This window comes from Bos indicus, chromosome 20 (genome assembly GCF_029378745.1).
Source record: "Bos indicus isolate NIAB-ARS_2022 breed Sahiwal x Tharparkar chromosome 20, NIAB-ARS_B.indTharparkar_mat_pri_1.0, whole genome shotgun sequence".
Classification (NCBI taxonomy): Eukaryota; Metazoa; Chordata; class Mammalia; order Artiodactyla; family Bovidae; genus Bos; species Bos indicus.
In genome coordinates this window covers 4,688,228-4,709,715 of record NC_091779.1, presented here as the reverse complement: position 1 = coordinate 4,709,715, position 21,488 = coordinate 4,688,228, and the positions used below count along the sequence as shown (strand labels likewise).

Sequence of the window (21,488 nt, the reverse complement as noted above, 5' to 3'; positions counted from 1 at the left end):
AGACATTAACAAAGAACACTTACCAGCATTGTGATTTTAATATTAAGAATGTGGCTGTTTTTAGTACCAACTATACTGAAATTCAACATCTGTCCCTTTGTTTCTATAACAGGATTGGTCAATAACCAATTGGCACCGTTAAAAAAGAAAAAACAAACATCAACGAAATTAACATAGGCCCATTTTTCCTGTGATCTAAAAATGCATTTTACTTAATGTTAAAATAAAGCTCCCATTCACTTTATGCTTTATATGAGAAAACAATGTATCAACAATTCCATCTACTGTATAATCAATACTACTAAGTGAATCTACATTTTATATCCCTCATAAATCTACTAGAACAATGAATACATAATTTAGAATTTAACATATCCTTTACATTAAATGGGCTTCCCTGGTAGCTCAGATGGTAAAGCGTCTGCCTACAATGCTGGAGACCCGGGTTCAATCCCTGGGTCGGGAAGATCCCCTGGAGAAGGAAATGGCAACCCACTCCAGTATTCATGCCTAGAAAATCCCACAGACCAAAGAGCCTGGTGGGCTACAGTCCATGGAGTCACAAAGACTCGGACACGACAGCGACTTCACTTCACTTCACTTCTACGTTAAATAGGGTTTCCCACGTGGCTCAGTGGCAAAGAATCCGCCTGCCACAGGAGACACAGGTTCAATCCCTGGGTGGGGAAGATCCCCTGGAGTAGGAAACTGCAACCACTCCAGTATTCTTGTCTGGAAAATCCCGTGGATGGGGGAGCCTGGAGGGCTGTGTCCATGGGGTCGCAGAGTTGGGCATAACAGAGCACGCGTATCACATTCATAAAGGCATATGCAAATTACTCTTTGAGTTATAAGTGAAAGCTGTCCTTGAAGTGAGAATTATTCAAGTTTTGAATATGTGTATGTTGAGAGGGGAAACAGGAATAAGTACTACTTTGCAGAGTGGTTTCAAGGGTTAAACTAAATGACTTCAAATCACCTGGCAAAGGGTCTTGAATGTGGTAGAATCTGACAGGTTAGTTCCCTCTTCACTCCTCTGTGAAGGCTTTAATCAAGAAATAAACAGCTATACCTACTTCATCATCTCTTTCTGGATAAGTGGTCCTCAAAGTGTGATCCCAGAACCAGTAGTATCAATATCAACCTGGAAATTTGTTAGAAGTGCAATTCTTGGGCTCTAGCCCAGATCCACTAAGGCAGAAACTGTGCAAGTAGAGCCCAGGAAAGTGTTTTAACAAGCCCTCAGGATGATTCTGCTCCTCCCTAAAATGTGAGAACCTCTGTTTTAAACTGAATTCCTTACCCTCTTCAGTCTAGATGCAGTGTTATTTCTTAGATTGAAGCAGAGTGCCAATTTAAGCTATGCTGCCCTCTGTAGTTAATACATTCTCTGGCCTAGAGCTTTACAGTGGTAAATACCAACTTCAGAGACCTCTTGCTGAACAAATAAGTGAGAGTCAACAAGGACTCGATAACTATTCTACTCAGTTGGATTAGTACTTAAATTGAATTATCATCTGCATTTCCGAGATCTTTGTTGGGCTCTTCTCTCTAGCTGGCTGTCATTCCCAGGGCACTGTTCTAGCCTAGGAAATACCTTCAAGTGCTCAACCTGGGCCTAGAAACAGCATGAACTATGCATCTCAATCCAGTGCTACAGTTTAAATGGACCGATGCCTGCTCGTGCCAAAGGCTAATTCTGGCCCAAATGCCCTTTAAGTGGCTTCATGCCTTGAACCTACTGCTGATATGCAATCTCAGTCCTAACTCTTCCCCTGACTCCTGTGTGAAACAAGGTCAGCTGTCTCTTCCAGATCTATTACTTAGATCCCCCTCCCCCCAAAACACAAAGCACTCAAGCGATGCTTTCAACAAAGTGGACTGGTTAGTGTGTGTGTGTTAGCTGCTCAGCCGTGTCCAACTCTTTTGTGACCCCATGAACTGCAGCCCGCCAGACTCCTCTGTCCATGGAATTTTCCAGGCAAGAATACTGGAGTGGGTTGCCACCCCTTCTCGGGGAATCTTCCTGATCCAGGGATCAAACCTAGGTCTCCTGCATTGCAGGCAAATTCTTTACCATCTAATCCTGGTCTGGGAGAAAAGTTTGATACTCTTCTAAAACCTGGAAGTTACCCTTTCTAGCAACAGGGTTAAAGGCTCAAGAAGATGTTCAGTTCTCATCAAGATATATTTACTGGCATCTACTATAAACACTATGTACCAACAGCGTGGTTTGGCATTTACTACAGACACCATGTACCAACAGCGTGGTTTATCAGGGAAACACTGGACAAAAAAGGCTAAGTTCCAGTCACAGTTCTCACTTGAAAACTCTACAACATTGGGTAGGTCAATCTTTCTAAATTTCATTTTCTTCATCTCTAGAAAGTAAGTAATATTATTCCTGCTACCAAATTTTCTAAGCCATAAAAATCCCCCCCTTTTTTTTAACCATCTGAGCCACCATTTGTTGGGCTCTTTTACCATCTGAGCCACCAGGGAAGCTATAAAACTTCCATACGAATACAAATATTCATTTAAAATGTTATTTTAAACACATGGCAGTAGAACAAACTTGTCCATGCATTAGCAAAAAGAGCACTTGTTTGGGAGACAAGAGGCTTGGATTCCAGTTTTGATTCCATAATTAAATAGGAGAGTAACCAAGATGTCAGAGTAGAAGGAACCTAAATTCACCATCTCTCATAGGCACACCAAAATCACAACAATCTGCAGAACAAACTGTTGAAAAAGACTGAAACCTACCAGAAAAGATCCTCAACAGCTAAAGACATAAAGACAGAAAACCACAATGAGATCAGTACAATGAGCATACTTGCAATATAATCAAATTCCATATCCCTGAGATTGGCCAACCACACACTGGAGAATGATTACATTACAGAGATTCCCCCACAGAGTGAGAGTTCTAAGCCCCACATCAGAGACCCCAGCCTTGGGATCTGGCACCAGGTAGAGCTTCTAGAGCATTTAGCTTTGAAGGCCAGCAGAGCTTAATTGTAGAAGCTTCCCAGGGAAATAGCGATTTCACTCTTAAAGGATGCACTGCTGTTATTGTTCAGTCGCTCAGCTGTATCCAACTCTTTGCCATCCCATGGACTGTAGCACGCCAGGCTTCCCTGTCCATCACCAATCCCAGAGCTTGCTCAAACTCATGTCCGTTGAGTCAGTGATGCCATCCAACCATCTCATCCTCTGTTGTTCCCTTCTCCTCCTGCCTTCCATCTTCCCCAGCATCAGGGTCTTTTCCAATGAGTCAGTTCTTCGCATCAGGTGGCCAAAGTATTGGATCTTCAGCATCAGTCCTTCCAATGAGTATTTAGGATTGACTTCCTTTAGGATTGACTGGTTTGATCTCCCTGCAGTCCAAGGGACTTCTCAAGAGTCTACTCCAACACCACAGTTCAAAAACATCAATTCTTTGGTGTTCAACTTTCTTTTTGGTCCAACTCTCACATCCATACATGACTACTGGAAAAACCATAGCTTTGACTAGATGGACTTTTGTCAGCAGAGTAATGTCTCTAGTTTTATTATGCTGTATAGGTTTGTAATAGCTTTTCCTCCAAGGAGCAAGTTTCTTTTAATTTCATGGCTGCAGTCACCATCTGCAGTGATTTTAGAGCCCAAGAAAATAAAATCTGTCCATTGTTTCCCCATCTACTATTTGCCATGAAGTGATGGGACCAGATACCATGATCTTAGTTTTCTGAATGCTGAGTTTTAAGCCAGCTTTTTCACTCTCCTCTTTCACCTTCATCAAGAGGCTCTTTAGTTCCTCCTCACTTTCTGCCATAAGGGTGGTATCATCTGCCTATCTGAGGCTGTTGATATTTCTCCCAGCAATCTAGTAGTAGAAAACTACTAGAGCTCATCCATGAATTTGGTAAAGTTGCTGAATATAAAATTAATATACAGAAATCTGTTCCATTTCTGAATACTAACAAAGAAATATCAGAAAGAGAAATTAAGGAAACAATCCCATTTACAATCATGTCAAAAAGAATTAAATACCTAGGAATAAACCTACCTAAGGAGACAAAACACCAGTACTCCAAAAACTATAAAATGTTAATGAAAGAAACTGAAGATGACACAGATGAAAAAGATATACTATGTTCTTGGACTAGAAAAATCAATATTATTTAAACAACCATACTACCAAAGGCAATCTACAGAATTCAAAGAAATCCCTATCAAATTCACAGAACTGGAACAAAAAAATTTTTTTTAATCTGTAAGATTAAAAGACCCTGAGTAGCCAAAATAATCTTGAGAAAGAAGAATGGAGCTGGAGGAACCAAACTCTTCAGACTACTTTAAAGTCACAGTAATCAGAACAGGATGGCACTGACACAAAAACAGACACACGGATCAACGGACCAGGACAGAAGGCCCAGAAACAGACCCACACGCTTACGGTCAGTCACTCTGTGACCAAGGAGGCAAGGCCATACGATGGAGAAAAGACAGTCTCTGCGTGGTGCTGTGAAAACTGTACACTTCATGCAAAAGAATGAAATTAGCACATTCTCTAACACCATATACAAAATAAAATAATCCACTCAAAATGGATTAAAGACCTAAATGTTAAGGCCAGATATTATAAACTCCCTAGAGAAAACATAGGCAGAACACTCTGAAATAAATCACAGTGATTTTTGGGGCGATTCATCTCCTAGAGTAATGGAAATAAAAACAAAAATAGAATCTGCCTATTGATGGAGGAGCTGAGGAAGAGCCTCTGGTTCGATACTTGGATTGGGAAGATCCCCTGGAAAAGGAAATGGCAACCCACTCCAGTATTCCTGTCTGGGAAATCCCATGGACAGAGGAGCCTGGCAGGCTACAGTCCATGGGGTCACAAAGACTCGAACACAACTGAACAACTGAGGGCACACACACAGCGAAATTTAAAAGCTTTTGCACAGCAAAGGGAACCATAAACAAAAAAAGACAACCGAGGAACTGGGAGAAAACATTTGGAAACAACACTATCAACAAAGGATTAATTTCCAAAATATACAAACAGCTCATACAGCTTAATATCAAAAAACAAACAACCCAATCAAAAAGTAGGCAGAAGATCTAAATGGACACTTCTCCATAGAAAACATACAGCTAGCCAAGACGCACATGAAAGATGCTCAATGTTACTAATTATTAAAGAAATGCATATCAAAACTACAATTAAGTATCACTATATGCCAGTCAGAATGAGCATCATTAAAAAAAATCTACAAACAATAAATACCAAAGAGGTTATGGGGAAAAAGGAACTCTCATATATTGCTGGTGGGAATGTAAACTGGTGTAAACACTATGGTGAATAGCATGGAGGTTCCTTAAAAAACTAAAAACGGAGTAATCATATGATCCTATAATCCCATTCTTGGGCATATATCTGGAGAAAACTCTAATTTGAAATATACATGTACCACAACATTCACTGCTTCACTATTACCGTAGTCAAGACATGAAGGCAACCTAAACGTCCACTGACAAAGAGGAAGGGATAAAGATGTGGTATACAATGGAATACTACTCAGCCATAAAAAATAATGAAATGATGACATCTGCAGCAGCATCAATAGACTTAGAGATTATCATATTAAGTGAAGTATCCCAGATAGAGAAAGAAAAACTGTATAATATAGCTTATTTCTGGAATCTAAAGAAATTATACAAATGTAAATGAGCTTATTTACAAAACAGAAATGAACTCACAGACATAGAAAGCAGACTTTTGGTCACCAAAGGGAGGTGGGGGAAATGAATCAGGTGTCTGGGATTAACATATACACTATTATATATAAAGTATATAACCAACAAGGACCTACTGAAGAGCATGGGGAACCATGCTCAGTATTCATAATAACCTATAAGGGAAACGAACCTGAAAAAGAATACATATATATGTGTGTATGTGCATATACATACATATGTGTGTATAACTGAATCTCTTTGCTGTACACTTGAAACTAATATAGTACTACACATTAACTATATTTGAATTAAAAAAATAAATAAACAGCCTTATGAATTAGAATAAGTTGCTATTTCTTATCTCCCAGACTGAGGAATTACAACTATTCTCTCTTAACTATGTAATAGAGATGTTATGAGATTTAAATGATATATTAAATTAAGATGTAGTAATGAAACAGATCTGAAAGGTGATTATTATCAATAGGTATATTTTGCCAATGCATTATTTTCTCCCACAGCGAGTCCAGCTCAGAAACTCAACATCTGTGACAGCTGTTAGCAACAAGGCTGTATATTTTCAAGACACCAACTCCCAAAGACAGGGTATCCACTATGCAGAGAATGGAGCTTGTTCTCCTGGGGAAAAGGTCTTCAGTTGCTCCTCCTAGTCTCTTAAGCTAAGTGAAGTCGCTTCAGTCGTGTCTGACTCTGTGCGACCCCATAGACGGCAGCCCACCAGGCTCCCCCGTCCCTGGGATTCTCCAAGCAAGAACACTGGAGTGGGTTGCCATTGCCTTCTCCAATACATGAAAGTGAAAAGTGAAAGTGAAGTCGCTCAGTTGTGTCCGACTCAGCGACCCCAAGGACTACAGCCTACCAGGCTCCTCCATCCATGGGATTTTCCAGGCCAGAGTACTGGAGTGGGGTGCCATTAGGTGGCAGCAAAAAGGATGAGACGTGGGTCAATTCTACCCCAGGCAGCAGGGCCTTTATAGTGACAATAAACTCACCCAATCTCTAAAACTGATGACTCAAGCTCACAATACCAACTATCCTCATCCCCAGCATTTTGCACCCATTTCACAGAAATACTTGGTACTGTTCCAAACATCTACTGTGAAACAGCCAAGAAGAGACAAACTCCCTGACCAAAGCTGCAAGAGGAAAAAAAAAAAGAATAAGGGCTTCTACAGCAGTTACCATTAAACAGAATCTTCCATAATGACAACTGCTCCAAAACTATCTCCTACACAGAAGGCACATTAGATGGCCAAGTAACACTAGGAGGAAGGTGTAGTAACATGCTTCTGGGGGAAGCCTTCACACTTCTGTGGGCTCAAGAATATCCATATTCTACTCAAAGTTTTTGATATTAAAGCATGTAAAAAGTTAATGATCATTTCCACATGTCTGACCTAAGGAATATTCGTTCCTAAGAATTTTAAACAGTTACCCAACAGAAGTGTTGTAAGGTTAGGAAAATATCATGTTAAAGCTGTTACACTGCCTTTATGCAGAATCTCTTGGAAACTTTAAGATACTAGCTTCTAATGTGCATTATAAATCACCAATAGATGAACAGAGCAGATCTCATTTCTCAAACTTATTTGATCATAAAATCCCCCACCCTGCCCTCAAGCTGACCTCAAGGACTGGTGGTTACGCCAGGAAGAAACAAAAACCCAACAATGACAGCTAGGGGAAAGGCTAAATTAATTCCCCTAGTTATTACTTCCTCATTCACAGCTCTAGCTCACTAGTCCCCAGTACAGTTTTATGAGTCTTTCAAGAAAGAGGACTGTGGTCCATCAGAAGTAATATTTACCAATAGATTTTCTGTACTTGGGCTCATTCAAGACTACTCAACAAGAGCTCCTAGGTGCAGGAAGATACTTCAGTAACAGAGAACTACTTTTCTAAAGCATCATCCTAAAAGATGATGCTGTGAAAGTGCTGCACTCAGTATATCAGCAAATTTGGAAAACTCAGCAGTGGCCACAGGACTGGAAAAGGTCAGCTTTCATTCCAATCCCAAAGAAAACAATGCCAAAGAATGTTCAATTACCACACCATTGCACTCATCTCACATGCTAGCAAAGTAATGCTCAAAATTCTCCAAACAAGGCTTCCAAGAGTATGTGAATGGAGAACTTCCAGATGTTCAAGCTGGATTTAGAAAACGCAGAGGAACCAGAGATCAAATTGCCAACATCTGCTGGATCATCGAAACAGCAAGAAAGTTCCAGAAAAACATCTACTTCTGTTTTATTGACTACACCAAAGCCTTTGACTGTGTGGATCACAACCAACTGTGGGAAATTCTTAAAGAGATGGGACTACCAGACCACCTGACCTGCCTCCTGAGAAATCTGCATGCAGGTCAAGAAGCAACAGTTAGAATCTGACATGGAACAACGGACTGGTTCCAGATTGGGAAAGAAGTACATCAAGGCTACATTGTCACTCTGCTTATTTAACTTCTATGCAGAGTACATCATGCAAAATACCAGGCTGGATGAATACAAGCTAGAATCAAGATTGCCAAGAGAAATATCAATAACCTCAGATATGCAGATGACACCACCCTTATGGCAGAAAGCGAAGAGGAAGTGAAGATCCTCTTGGTGAAAGTGAAAGAGGAGAGTGAAAAAACTGGCTTAAAACTCAATATTTAAAACACTAAGATCATGGCATCTGATCCCATCACTTCATGGCAAATAGATGGGGAAACAATGGAAACAGTGACAGACTTTATTTTCTTGGGCTCCAAAATCACTGCAGATGTTGACTGCAGCCATGAAATTAAAAGACACTTGCTCCTTGGAAGAAAAGCTATGACCAACATAAACAGCATATTAAAAAGCAGAGACATTACTTTGCCGACAAAGGTCCATCTAGTCAAAGCTATGATTTTTTTCCAGTAATCATGTATGGATGTGAGTTGGACCAAAAAGAAAGCTGAGCACCAAAGAATTGATGGTTTTGAACTGTAGTGTTGGAGAAGACTCTTGAGAGTCCCTTGGACTGCAAGGAGATCGAACCAGTAAATCCTAAAAGAAATGAGTCCTGAAAATTCATTGGAAGGACTGATGCTGAAGCTGAAGCTCCAATATTTTGGCCACCTGATGCGAAGAACTGACTCATTGGAAAAGACTCTGATGCTGGGAAAGACTGAAGGCAGGAGAAGGGGACAACAGAGGATGAGATGGTTGGATGGCATCACTGACTCAATGGACATAAGTTTGAGCAAGCTCTGGGAGTCGGTGATGGACAGGGAAAGCCTGGTGTGCTGCAGTCCGCGGGGTCGCAAAGAATCAGACATGACTGGACAACTGAGTTGACTTCTCTAAAGCAATGAAATGGGCTGAATGATTTATTTATAAGCAGCGACAGTACCACTTGAAGACAGTCACAGCTTCAGTCGCTTTCACAGCCCTCCCCACCAGACCCTACCCTAAGTTTTTCTGGTTTTCCATTTGAATACACATTGAGGCTTACTATGTTCATTAGGCAAAGTGAAAGGTCAAGCAGGATGACAGGAAAGGTCAGAAGACTTTTAGTAAAGGTTTATTCTCGAGACTGCTCACAACACTAATCCAAACTTTAAAAGCCAAACCCCAAGAGCTGACTAGTGTGACCCAGGGAGCTCACACATATCCAAGAGCTCCTAAATTGTGCCCCTTCCCAATCTGAGGGTTCCAGCTAATTCCTAAGAGTCCATATATTAAAAAAAAGTTGACATCGAGAAAAATATTGTTGTTTAGTCACTAAGTTGCATCCGGCTCTTTGTGACCCCACAGACAGTAGCCCACTAGGCTCCTCTGTTCACGGGATTTCCCAGGCAAGAATAATGGGAGAGGGTTGCCATTTCCTTCTCCAGGCAAGAGACATAAAAATTGCTTTCTAAATGAAAATCCTTATCAATAGGCCAATACTGTATATATGATGGTTAGAGTCCCTAGAGGTCCCCTTCTATGTGGCACCAACTTAGGCCACGGCTCTTTTTTATTATCTTGTAGAAACCAGTTCCTCACAATGGTAAGCAGCACGCCTGAATCATCAGAATACATGTTAAAAAATCTGACACACCCATCCAGGATGGTTAACAGCCAAATAATGGAAAATAACAAGTGTTGGTGAGGATATGGAAAAATCAGAAACGTTGTGCACTGCTGATGGGAATGTGAAACAGTACAGCTGAGAAACAGTTCAGTGATTCCTTAAAAAGCTAAACACAGAATTACTGTCTGATCTGGAAATTCAACGTCTGGATACATACCCAAAGAAATCGAAAGCAGGAACTCAAACAAATACATGTACACCCATATTCACAGCAGCATTATTCACAAGAGCCAAAAGGAAGAACAATCCCAGTGGTCATTAACAGATGCACACAGTGGAGCATTATTCAGTCATAACAGGAACGCCGTTCTGATACATGCTACAACATGGATGAGCTTTGCAAACAGCATGCTAAGTGAGACAAATCAGACACACGAGACAAATACTATACGATTCCACTTAAATGAAGTACCAGAAAAGGCAAATTCATGGAGACAGAAAGAAGAGAGGCTACCAGAGGCTGGGAGAGTTATTGTTTACTGGGTAAAGAATTTCTGTTTGGGGTGATGAAAATATTCTAGATATTTCAGAACAGTGGTGATGGTTACCCAAAACTGTCAATGCACTTAATGCCACTGAATTATACACAATGTGGTTTAAATGGTAAAATTAATGTTTATTTTACCACAAGCCAAAATTTTATGATTATCATTATTCTGACTTGCCACACACAGCTTACAGGATCTTTGCTCCCTGACCAGGGATTGAACCTGTGCTTCCTGCAGTGGAAGCACAGAGTCTTAATGACTGCCAGCGAATTCCCCACTAGGAAAATTTTTTTAAACAACATTTGTGGTAAGAAAGGCCATCACATTTATAGTTATATAATTTATATATCATGGTTTATTTTGATCGTTCCTAAACGCTGCTAGCTTATGTTCATCATTCCTTTCATGTGGCAGAGTTCTTGGGTTCTCTCTCTGTAGGTGGTAACCATCCTGACCCCTAATTTAAATAAATCGTTTCCCCTGCGATTTAATCCCCAAGATGAAAGAAAGGGAAGGGGGAGAGGGAGGAAGGAAAGACCGCCACACATTCCATCCAAACTGCTACACTTCAAATGCCCCACTCAATAATTCTTTTCTTTTAGAAAACTACTTACCACGAGTTGAACAAAACAGACCTGCAGAGGCTTACTAAATCAAGCTGTTTTACCAGTCACCAAACCACTGAGGACGCAGAGGCTGACTATGCAAGGGATTCATTATAGAAAACGTGGGGGCTGTGTTCTCCCTTCATCACATCATATAAACCCTATGAACCTGTCACTCCTTTCTACCCTTCAACAGCAGCTCTCTACAGTCCAACATATGGGAAACAAGCAAGCAAATTTCAAACTAGATGGTTATCCTAAACAGATGTTAATCCAGTTGGGATGTGATCCTCCAGTCGTAACACCTTGTGAACTCCTCAACCCTGGGCAGCCCAATAGTCTCCTTTTATCCTCACACTCAGGATTCTAAAAATAAGGAGGTAAATCGGGTTGGTGGCAACACTTAATTAAAACAGTTAAAACCACGTTTTCCTGAAAATCCTGAAGAGCTGAGAAAATATACTAAATCTCAAAAGTGATCTCTCCTTGGAATGCTGTCTTAGAGAAAGACACGAGCCCTCTCAGAGAATTCCTTTCCAAAATCTTTGTTGTTCAGTTGCTAAGCCATGTCTGACTCTTTGCAACCCCAGGAACTGCAGCACCCCAGGCTTCCTGGGCCTTTCCTATCTCCCAGAGCTTGCTTAGACTCATGGCCACTGAGTCAGTGACACCATCCAATCATCTCATCCTGTCACTCCCCAAACTCTGGCTCAACGATAACCAGAGACAAGACACGAGAGCTTATTTAAATCACTTTCGGAACCAATAAGAAAGACTATGAAGGCAGGTTTCTTTCAGTGTGAGTCGAATGGGAAGAGTTTTTATTTCTGAAAACCATCAGCTATTAAATACTAGGGTCTTTCTGCAGTCTTAATACCTGCCAATTAAGTTGTTTGAACCATAAGAATAAAAGACAGAACCAAAGAATGCATTTCTAACCACAGCCGCCCTTGACAGCTCATGACAAATGCTCAGTTTCTATTTGGTGCTACTGTTCACAGATTACGAAGCACACTACCATACCCTGCCACTGAATACAGCCCGGTGGAGTGATTAGGGTTAGTATCAGCATCATCAGCACCCTCACCCTCTGTCCAACCGCCGGACTCTAATTCGAAAAGTTCACCAACGATGGGTTGTCCAAGGTCATTCAGTAAATGGATGCCTCTGTGCAAACTATCAGACTGTCTCTATCGTCAACGTCTCAAAGGTCATCTCCAAAGGCCTCCCAAATCTGTGTCTTCATCCTAAACACACCAGTGAACCGTCTCTACTGAGACCCAGGTACAGGTATTTTCCTAGATCACTTACAGCCCATGACCTCAGACACAACACGCCACCTCCCCACTCAAAGGTTTATTCTGTCAACAGTACCACCATTATCAGACATTCAGGTGTGTGACACTGATCTCAGCCTTGACTCTCTTCCTCCTCCCCACTTGCTGTGTTTTAAATGACATCAGCCTCTTTATTAAAAATAAACCGACAATTTAACCTTGTACAGAGGGTGCATGTACCTGTCTGACTTTGCCTTTCCCACTTTCTCAACCCCTGTTGGAACCTTATCATTTTCTATTTACTGTCCCAGTAATTGCCCTACAGATCTCTTTGCTTCCAACCTTTCCCTCTCTCCACTTCTTATGCTCCATTATCAAATTATTCTCCCTAAACTACCACATCATATTAGCAATGTGCTGGTAAGTTTTCAGCAACTAACATTATCTCCTGGATAATGTTCAAAATACTCAGACACAAGGAAACTATCTTTCAATACCCTAACTTCCACCCCTCTCTAATAAATATAACAGTATCAGCTTAATCTTACAATCTCCCCCAAGTCCTCAGTTACAATCCCACTTCACTAAGGATCTCCAGCAGTGAGACTCCGGCTTTTCATGCCTTTGCTTATGTTTTTCCTCTTTCTCCTCCCAAACGCTTGCCTTTTCTATCAGAGATTGTAAAATCTTTAAGAATGACTATTATATCTCATGTCTATTACTGCAGTGTCAAGAGTAATGCTTTGCTCAGCACGAGCATCCAGACAAGAGTTCCACGAATAGGAAACCTCCTAAGACCACGGGTCATTCTAGATAAGGAGTCAGAAGCGTGTCATTCTTCATACAGAAAGAGGACATTACAAAGAAGTCATTCAATATATATTTATTAAGCATCTTTCATGCGCTCCGAAGTATCTTGTACAAGCTTCTACAAGCTTGTTAATTTGAGTCTTGAACCACTCCTGAATTTTTTTTTTTAATTTCCAGGAAGAGTACTGTTCAAATTTCAGTCAATTTTAAAGATAGTAAATAATTTTTGTCTAGGGAGGAGAGAATAAAGGAAAGAATAGGATTAAAACTTATTTAAACCAACTGAATCCAGGCACTAGACTAATGCATGTTACACTATTCTCTCTCCTTTGCTTTCTCTATTTCACACACACACATTTGTAACTAAGACAAATATTTTATTCAGGTTCAACACTGGAGTTTTAAAGAATCATTTCACTTTCTGAACTGTTCTACAAAAATCTACAAAACATAAAAAGGAACAATACAATTAAAGGTAGCAGCACAAAAACAGCAGTGCGTGTGAGAGCACACCTGAGCCACGCAGCAGCGGGTCAGGGAGACACCCACTCGGGCCGACCCTAACAGCGCCAGTGCTCTGGCAATCAGAGATCTGGGCCCTTCCTCAAAATTTACTGTCTCCTGACTCCTTTCTCAGAGTTGATGCTTTTCAAAAGTAGCATGAATGTATATACGCTAGAGGCAATTTTTAAATTCCCTTCAAATTCCTTCCTAGTGTGAAATGGGCTATTATATGCCACTGGCTCAGGACTATACAGGTACAGAGGTTATGGCCCAAGGGCTACAGAGGTTGTGAATACAGTTGAATACACTGAGAAATGGTGGCTGCCTCTTTGGCTCTACTACTCCTGAAAGGGCTTCTCTGGTAGCTCAGCAGTGAAGAATCTACTGGCCAAGCAAGAGATATGGGTTCAATCCCTGGGAAGATTCCCTGGAGAAGGAAATGGCAACCCATTCCAGTATTCTTGTCTGGAAAATCCCTTGGACACAGGAGCCTGGCAAGATACAGTTCATGGAATTACAAGAGTCCAACATGACTGAGTGACTAAATAATCACAACAAAATGAGAAGCAAACTCTAGATTCAAGATATAAAGTTCTGCTGAGTATCTGGGATTTTGTTCCACATTCTCACCTGTTTTATCTGTAAATACAAGAATTCCCCAGGGATACTGTGATTCATGATAATATGTAAAGAATCTAGCCCTGGCACAAAACAGACACTCAATAAATGGTGGCTATTTTTTGTTTTCTGATTCCTTCCTCAGTATAAGATGTTCCCCAGATATGGCTGCTACTGAATATACAAACCTAAATTCAACATGGAATCCTAACTTGAATTCCAAACTTAATTATCACAAACCCAGCTGCCTGAATCTAGGGTGAATAGAGGATATGCAGGCAGCACAGGCCATGTGACACCCTCACTCCCGCTGTGTGAGGGTGAGATGTCCATTATGCCGGTTTAATCAGCAAAACAATCTTTGGGTTCACAAAGTAGTTCATAAAGTTGCAAACTAGTCATCTCTGTACACAATAAAGAACTGGAGAAAAAGTTACAAGGAAAAGGGCTTCTTCTGAGAGATTATTGCTCTTTTCTTCAAAAAAATCACATACATTTTACCTCTTTTTATAGTCATTTACACTGGCTTCACCAAAGAGTCTGAGTAACTGGAGGGAACAGATTTATACAAAACTTATCTTTGTACTTAAAAGACCTTACACAGTTTCTGAAGAACACACACACATACACATACAGTTTAATCTACACTATACTTGTCTCAACAAGGTTCACAATACATCAAAACAAAGGAGGTAGACTATCCCAACTGCTGAGAAAACATAGCTTTGAATAGAATCAGCGCTAACAGCAGAGAAATTCAAGGAGTAACCAGAACCTAGTCCCATTCTTCCATTAGACACTCATAATTCTTACATCCCCCCAAGGAGAGTAAAGAAGAAAATTCATTTACAGTAACTTAATAGTTTTTAACTTGGGAGTTTGGGAAACCAGCAAGTTATTGTGCTAAGGTATAAAACAAGGTAACAAGAGCCTAATAAGGTCAATCTACTAAGAGTATGTACAATTTAAAACAAGAGACAAAAACTGCAGCTGTTTCTTTCTTTGTTCATTTTTGTTTGGCTGTGTGGCTTGTAGGTTCTTAGTTCCCCAACCAGGGACTGAACCTGGGTGTTGACAGTGAAAGTACTGAGACCTAACCATTGGACCACTGGGGAATTCTCAAAAAAACGGAAAATTTAAAGCAAAGTTCTCAAACTGAATCACAGCCATAAATCAATAAATAAATAAATCAATGCCTACCTATGGATTTTGTTCAGCCGACACAGTAGTGTCTGTAAAAAGTTAAATTTTAACTGTCAGAACTTGAATTGGAAATCTCATAAAATTTCTGTATCCTGTTATCAAATACCTCTCTCTTGAGGGGGAAAAACACACCTGACAACACTGGGGACGTACTCCCAGCACAATCACCTGAACTGGAGTTGAGAGCCATCACCTGACATTGGCCTGTGCTTTCCAGCTTGCTCCAGTCACAACTCTACCTCCAGGTGAAATGTAATGTGAAAACAGGTATTTAAAAGAACTATACAGGAATGTCTATAGCATCTTTATTCACAATAACCTAAAAGCTGAAAGCAGCCCAAATAGCCATCGACTGGTAAATGGATAGACTGTGGTACATCCATATGATAACAAGTACTCAGCTGATACTTGAAACAACATGAATAAATCTCAAAAGCATTATGTTAAGCAAAAGCAGTCAGACTCATAAGACAACAGATTCTATGACTGTACTTATATGAAATTACAAAAAAGAAAAAACTGTGGTGACAGCAAGTAAACAGTAATTGCAGCCGGAGTGAAGAGGGGCATGAGGGAACTTTCTGTGGTGATGGAAATATTCCACATCATGACTGTAGAGGAGGTTAAATAACTGCACACATTTGTCAAAACTAAAAGTTGAGTGAATTTATAAAACCTGTTCCTCAATAAAGCTAGTTCTAAAAAGAGGCATTCAAAAAATACTATAAAACTACAGAGAAGAGTACTACTATCTCTACCTGGGAAAGTTTGGGAAAATTTCAGGAAAAGGTGAGATTTGAATTGGGTCTCGTCACACAACAAGTTTAAGGCACATAAGAAGTAAAAAACACAAAATATAAGTAGTAATATTCTGCACTGTAGCCTATGAGAAGAGGCATCTCTGAACACAAAGGAAAAATTCGTCAAAAAAGGAAATTCACAGAAATGAATAATTAGTACCTGGATAAGTATCAAAGGCAAGTTGATCACATAAGATGTCCCAAGAGGGAATCAACTCAGACATTTACTGCTGTTTATATGCAAAATTAACAGTACTGTGAAAGAATTTTTGTTTTCTTTTCAAACAAAGCAAAAAGAAAAGGAAGAAAAGGAAAAGGAACCTAAAGAGAGTAAAGGAAGGGATGGAGGCGAGGAGATGAAGGTAAGGGACACACTGCGTCAGAATCAAGGGCACCTGGTGCCCACAGATGAGAAAACAGAAAAAGGGAGGCATGTCAGGCCGTGATGAGGGGCTAAAAGGAGAACTAAAAACCAGGGGAAAAGAGCCCAAAGTCAGAGCGCAAGAGAACAGAGAACAGAGGCCTGGGAGTGCAAAGCAGCCCCGTGGAATCAGAGGGAAGGGAGAGCAGGAGAGTTCTTCCCCCACCCCCTCCAGTCGCACAAAGCAGCCCCTTCCCTTCCTGCCTCTGCCTCTGCCTCTGCTGAAGTCTTCCCATACCCAACCCCACTCCATACATCTTGTACACCCTTCAGACTTCTCTGATTTCTTTCACTAGTCTTCAAATCCCAGTTTAAATGCCATCTTGTCTGGGAAGCTTTTCCAGGCAGAATCCACGTTGTTCTAAATACCATAATGTTGAACTGTAATATCTGTCTCCTCTACTAGTCTATGGGCAACTCCAGCAGAGGAGTCAGTAGCGAGGATGAAACCTTTACTAAAGAGCAATTTGAAAAACTATAAAGTCCACCTAGTCTTCTACAACGATTCCCAGGTGACTCAGTGGTAAAGAATCTGCCTGCCAAGCAGGAGATGCAGGCATGATCCCTGGGTCGGGAAGATCCCCTGGAGAAGAAAATGGCAACCCACTCCAGTATTCTTGCCTAGAGAATTCCATGGACAGAGGAGCCTGGCAGGCTACAGTCCACTGGGTCGCAAAGAGTAGGACACGACTTTGAGACTAAACTAGTAAGTCTTCCACAACAAGTCTTAAAGCAGGCTTCTTGAAGCTTTTCTGTTTAAAGGGTACAGTGAGGGAATCCCCTGGTGTTCCAGGAGTTAGGACTTGGTGCTTTCACTGCCAAGGGCCCCGGTATAATCTGTGTGTGGTCAGGGAACTAAGATCCTACAAGCCACACAGTACAGCCAAAGAAAGGAGTACAGTGTATCTTTCAAACAAGAGTACATCTACCTTACCGCCAGTGTCTCCCTACACGGTCAAAGAGCATTTTAAGTTTTGTTTTCATTTCTCAGTGAATGGCACATATAAAACAGAAGGAAAATTGCACCAGGAATAGCGTATAGCAGTCAAAGTAGGAAATTTATCTACAAAATAAAAGGGGGAGCTTCAATTTGCCAAAACAAAACATTACTTGGAAGAAAGCGTTAAGTGTTCCACAAGGAAACTGAAGGACAAAAAACAGCAAGCTCATGATGCTCTCACGAGAAACTTGTCAACGTCAACAATATCGAAAGATAAGTAAGTGAAAACATGACTTTGTAACAAAACATGTAAATATGGTTTGGGTGTTGTCCAAAGGACAGAATGACAGGATGATCAGAGTTGCTGGAAATTAGTGAGGAAATGAATAGCTCAGAAGGCTGCTGGGGGTGAAGACTTCCAACACGAATTTTGGAAGAAATGTCATGAACAGCTGAAAAGGCTTACAAGGCTTAGCTAGCAACAGAATGAGATAGTACTGCATTCACAAAGTACCACTGCGTGTGTGCTAAGTCACTTTAGTTCTGACTCTCTGTGACCCTATGAACTATATAGTCCACCAGGCTCCTTTGTCTATGGGACTCTCTAGGCAAGACTACTGGAGTGAACTTCCATGCCCTCCTCCAAGGGATCTTCCCAACCAGGGATCAAACCCTTGTCTCTTGTGTCTCCTGCACTGGCAGGCAGGTTCCTTGCCACTGTGCCATCTGGGAAGCCCACTGCAGTCCCCTGCATCAAACTCTCTCCACATCTAACCCAAGTTATTGGGATACAACAGACTTATTAGCAAGAATGATTTTACATATTTCTCCGTAAAGGGACCCTTGCTATGTAGATGAATAATTATCCCAAACATCTAAGAAGAAATTTTGCTCACATTTGTCAAACATCTAGAGACCAAGTGTGCCAAGAGCTAATGACAAATTCACAGGACAAAGAACAAGGTTTTTGGTTGCTGTTTTCCTGGAAGGAGTACTTGAGTCTAACTAATGGAATGTACCTAACAACAGCAACAACAAAAAATAAAGGGATTTTTAAGAAATCATCGAAAAAAAAAAAAAAAGAAATCATCGAAATAGTTTTTCTTACAAAAAAGGGTCAATTTTAACATGTAGACTTTTTGTTTGAGGAGCAGATGGGGACTAATTACTCCCTTCCAACCCCAAGGTCTCTACTAATAGTAGACTGACTTCACTGCCTTCTATCTAGAAGTTTTTAGCAATCTACTCACATGGACGGAGGAGCCTGGTAGGCTGCAGTCCATGGGGTTGCTCGAGTCGGACATGACTGAGTGACTTCACTTTCACTTTTCACTTTCATGCACTGGAGAAGGAAATGGAAACCCACTCCAGTGTTCTTGCCTGGAGAATCCCAGGGATGGGGGAGCCTGGTGGGCTGCCGTCTCTGGGGTCACACAGAGTTGGACACGACTGAAGTGACTTAGCAGCAGCAGCAGCATTTATTTAAGCAGTTCAAAAACACTAAAAGGTGTTAGGCACTGGGGATACAGAAATAAGAGGAAGACTCTGACCTCAGGTTGCTCGCTGTTAAGTAGGTAGGGAAACACTGTAGAGTGCAGAAAGTCCTAATAAAAGAGAAACTGAGAGGCAATCACTAACAGAAAGAAAATTAAATACGTATTTGCTAGGCGGTTTCAAGCAAACCCGAAGTATTAGCATATTCAAAGTACAAGAGTTTGAGAATAATTAACAATTTCCCAATAGTCCTGTGAAATAGAAAAAAAATCACTAATCCTTACCATTAACAAATTAATAAACTGAATCACTCATAGTCACCCCGGCAAACATAGGTTAACCAGAACTAGAAACGAGACTGAAGGCCACAGGATGCGTTTTGGTTTTAAGAGGTCAATATATTCTCTTTTCTAAATTTTCATGCTCACCCTGAAATCCAGTTCGAATCAACAAGACTGGTGAAATACTACATAAAAACAAAATAGAAAGCTACACATGAAAAAAGTACTTGCCTGTGTAACATTTTTAGTTACGGCATCTCCACTTCAGTGGGCACTTAGCACTGATATTTTCCAAGGAAGGGGAGGGGCGGCAACCTACATTTTGGCGGTCTGGTTTGAAAAAGCACCCTATCCTATTTAGGGAATTCTACAAAGAGCTCAGGCAAAAACAAACAATGTGGCTCCCAAATTACATGTATGATATATATAAGATCTATGTGTGGTATCTGTTCACTCGACCAACTTCTCTCCAAATAGTTAACACACTAAAGTTCTTAGATACATTTTAAAGTCAAATTTTTTTCAAACAGAATGCATCTCTAAAATAAATAAGACTTGACATTCCCACATTTGGTTTAAACAGGTTTTCAGGAAGACATCTATTCGCAAATAAAAATGCAGAATAAAATGTAGACATGTGGTCTTAATCTAAAAGTTCTTCAAGGCATGAGATACATAAATTCTGCAAGTGCTCAAATATTACCCAAAGTTCATGTTTATATACGATGCAATAACTTAACATCCAAGTACTTAAAACCCAGAGACTGATGTCTTGGAACATGGGTCGACAGACAAACTACAGCCTTCAAATACAGCCTGTTCTTATAAATAAAGTTTTATTAGATTATAGCCCCAAACATACTGTCTATGGCTGCTTTCATGCTACAATCTGCAGACCCGAGTAGGTGTGACAGACACTACATGGCCGACAAAGCATAAATATTTACTACTCCATCCTATACAGAAAGTCTGCACAGGTTACTCTATCTTAGAATCATTAGAATCAATGATCTGACAAATTTATGTCCAGTCCAAGAGTTCATCTACTCTGAAAGCTGAACTACTGAATATGGTAAAAGAGGATTTGTCCCCAAAACATCCAAGTACAAACCTACACGGAAAGAAACCTCTGCTGAATCACTGAAAGTCATGTAGTTGTCAATCTACACCAAAAATTAAATTTTAAAAGCAAACGGTGAAAAAAATAAATAAAAGCAAACAGTGAATTTAGTTCACAATCTTTTAAAACTTTGCTACAGTAACAGAATCAACATGCACACTCACTGTGCTTTCATTGTCACTTGTACTTAGCTCACCACCACCAGGAGACATACTAATTATTCCTTTATTACTTACACTTGCATCCAAGAACCTACGCACATTAAACTAGTAAACCAAGACATCGTTTCTGGAAAAGTTTGTTTCCCTGTCATGACAGAGAATGGGATGGTAAGTGGAGGTAATCTCTTCTTCTAGATATATTTAGCCCTTCTATGCTTATTAGTCTAAAAATTCCAAAGATGCTTTATTAATCACATAAAAAAGTTACATCCAAATAAGTCTTGTTGAATCTGTCATTCTTAGAATAAGACAAAATAGGCGAGCAAATACTTTCATTTGCCATAAAAATTATATTTAAGAACTCGAAGTCTATCAAATAATCAGGATTTATATTTTTATATATCCTTAACAGAACTGTGAGTCAATCATATCAAATACAGAAATCGATAAACCATTTATTTACCAATTATTTTTCTCCAGTTAACAAAATAGGAGATAATTGCAAATTCCTAAATACATACAGTCAACTCTTGAATAGCCCCTCACGATATACCTAAGGCATGTTCCTGAGGACAAGTGTTTAACCAAAGATGCATCAACAGCCTGGTACCCTTGAGAATACCAAGAGAGTCACAGGTTGTAAGGTGATGTTAACAAAGAACTAAATTAAGCATCTAATACGGCCGACGTGATGCCAAAATAATCATAAAACAAAGTAAAATAAGTGATTTTCTAATTACTCATACCATTCCTCTTTCATCTTTGGTGTTTCTCCTAGCTATTTTGGATTACAAGAAAATGGGAAAAAAATATTTAAAAGTACAACCAAGTGACAATCAGTTTACCATAAATCACAAGATTTATACAGACGACTCATTTTTTGCTTTTTTAAAAGCAGTCAGATCTTGATCCTA

General features: G+C 40.2%; 1 protein-coding gene across 3 annotated transcripts in view; it reads right to left on the bottom strand.

Annotated features, from left to right (window-relative positions):
• The window catches only part of CREBRF (CREB3 regulatory factor), a 60,844-nt gene that overhangs the window by 37,640 nt on the left and 1,716 nt on the right, over positions 1 to 21,488 (bottom strand). The window contains exon 1 of one of the 3 annotated variants that reach the window (XM_070774526.1): positions 24 to 21,485. The exons of the other annotated variants lie outside the window; for them this stretch is intronic. The gene's annotated coding sequence lies outside the window, so the exon portion shown is untranslated. Of the gene's footprint in view, positions 1 to 23; positions 21,486 to 21,488 lie in introns of those variants that run through there. 3 annotated transcript variants of the gene reach the window in all.